Source organism: Aristolochia californica, unplaced genomic scaffold, assembly GCF_029961685.1.
Source record: "Aristolochia californica isolate CCGP_79_NKW_82.1479 unplaced genomic scaffold, dmAriCali1.0.hap1 SCAF_36, whole genome shotgun sequence".
NCBI lineage: Eukaryota > Viridiplantae > Streptophyta > Magnoliopsida > Piperales > Aristolochiaceae > Aristolochia > Aristolochia californica.
In genome coordinates this window covers 30,001-32,500 of record NW_027182059.1, presented here as the reverse complement: position 1 = coordinate 32,500, position 2,500 = coordinate 30,001, and positions in this window count along the sequence as shown.

Sequence of the window (2,500 nt, the reverse complement as noted above, 5' to 3'; positions counted from 1 at the left end):
AAGACGCGCCCAGGCGGAAAAGAGGCGCCCAGGCGAAAAGGCGCCAGGGCGCCCAGGCGGAAAAGAGGCGCCCAGGCGGAAACGAGGCGCCCAGGCGAAAAAGAGGCGCCCAGGCGAAAAAGAGGCGCCCAGGCGGAAAGGCGCCAGGGCGCCCAGGCGGAAAAGAGGCGCCCTGGCGTAGGCGCCCAGGCGCCAAAAGAGGCGCCAGGCGAAAAGGCGCCAGGGCGCCCAGGCGGAAAAGAGGCGCCCAGGCGGAATGGCGCCAGGGCGCCCAGGCGGAAAAGAGGCGCCCAGGCGAAAAAGAGGCGCCCAGGCGGAAAAGAGGCGCCCTGGCGTAGGCGCCCAGGCGCCAAAAGAGGCGCCAGGCGAAAAGGCGCCAGGGCGCCCAGGCGGAAAAGAGGCGCCCAGGCGGAATGGCGCCAGGGCGCCCAGGCGGAAAAGAGGCGCCCAGGCGAAAAAGAGGCGCCCAGGCGGAAAGGCGCCAGGGCGCCCAGGCGGAAAAGAGGCGCCCTGGCGTAGGCGCCCATGCGCCAAAAGAGGCACCCAGGCGAAAAGGCGCCAGGGCGCCCAGGCGGAAAAGAGGCGCCCAGGCGGAATGGCGCCAGGGCACCCAGGCGGAAAAGAGGCGCCCAGGCGGAAAAGAGGCGCCCTGGCGTAGGCGCCCAGGCGCCAAAAGAGGCGCCAGGCGAAAAGGCGCCAGGGCGCCCAGGCGGAAAAGAGGCGCCCAGGCGAAAAAGAGGCGCCCTGGCGGAAAAGAGGCGCCCTGGCGTAGGCGCCCAGGCGCCAAAAGAGGCACCCAGGCGAAAAGGCGCCAGGGCGCCCAGGCGGAAAAGAGGCGCCCAGGCGGAATGGCGCCAGGGCACCCAGGCGGAAAAGAGGCGCCCAGGCGAAAAAGAGGCGCCCAGGCGGAAAAGAGGCGCCCTGGCGTAGGCGCCCAGGCGCCAAAAGAGGCGCCCAGGCGAAAAGGCGCCAGGGCGCCCAGGCGAAGAGGCGCCAGGGCGCCCAGGTGGGAAAGAGGCGCCCAGGCGAAAAGGCGCCAGGGCGCCCAGGCAGAAAAGAGGCGCCCAGGCGAAAAAGAGGCGCCCAGGCAGAAAGGCGCCATGGCGCCCAGGCGGAAAAGAGGCGCCCTGGCCAGGCGGAAAAGAGGTGCCCAGGCGAAAAAGAGTCGCCCAGGCCGAAAGGCGCCATGGCGCCCAGGCGGAAAAGAGGCGCCCACGCGAAAAGGCGCCAGGGCGCCAAGGCGGAAAACAGGCGCCCAGGCGGAAAGGTGCCAGGGCGCCCAGGCGGAAAAGAGGCGCCCAGGCGCGTGGGGGGCAAGGCGCCAGGCGCCAGGCACGCGCGGAGGCAAGGCGCCAGGCGCAAGGCGCCACGCGCGCGCGCGCGTGGGGGGCGAGGCGCCAGGCGCCAGGCGCCGGGCGCGCGTGGGGGGCAAGGCGCCAGGCGCCGGGCGCGCGCGTGGGGGGCGAGGCGCCAGGCGCCAGGCGCCGGGCGCGCGTGGGGGGCAAGGCGCCAGGCGCCGGGCGCGCGCGCGTGGGGCGCCAGGCGCCTGGCGGGCGGGCGCCCCCAGGAAGGGGTGCTGGCGCGCGATGGGGTTGCGCCCGTACGGACCGTGTGACAGTACAGACACTTTGGCGAAACCTCCTGCCCGAAGCGATTTTAGGCGTTCGGCTAGGTAGGTGACCCGGTTTTTTTCGCGTTTCTCGGCCGCTAGCCCCTTTTTTCGCGTTTTCGTGCGCGCGCCCCTCTTGACCTCGCACGCGCGCCGCGCGTCGCGTCCTTGTCCTTGTCCGCGTCCGCGTTCGCGCGTGTCGGCGATCACGGGCCCCGTGCATGGCTCGTCTCTGTGGACCATCGCCCCGCTCTTGTCCCTCTTTCGTGTTTGTGTGGCGCCCCGCCCCGTGCACCATTGCCGGCTGGCAGCAAGGTGCCTAGCCCCCCTTGCCGCCAGGCCTGTCCACCCCAAGGTGCTAAAGCCGCCAGGCACCCGTGCCGCCGAACCGTGCGTCCGTAAGCCGCTGCACGTGCGGCGGCCGGCCATGCCCGTGCTATTGACCCTGTGTGACAGTACAGACACTTTGGCGAAACCTCCTGGCCGACGGGGTTTTTGCGCCCACCTAGGTAGGGCGACCCCTTTTTTTTCGTGTCGCCTGTCCGTGTGTCCCTTTTTCGCCTTTTTCGGGTTCGTGTTTTCGTGTGCCGCCAAAAGCAAGCCCTGCGCTCGTCCCGTCCCGCTTGACCCGTGCATCCGCCGGTGCTGGCCTGCAAAATGCCTGTGAGCGACGCACGTGACCAGCAGCCCAGGCGAGTGTGCACGGGTGGCAGGCGAAACGGGCGTGCGTGTCGCCAGTGTGTATGTCCCTTTTTCGCCTTTTTCGGGTTCGTGTTTTCGTGTGCCGCCAAAAGCAAGCCCTGCGCTCGTCCCGTCCCGCTTGACCCGTGCATCCGCCGGTGCTGGCCTGCAAAATGCCTATGAGCGACGCATGTGACCAGCAGCCCAGGC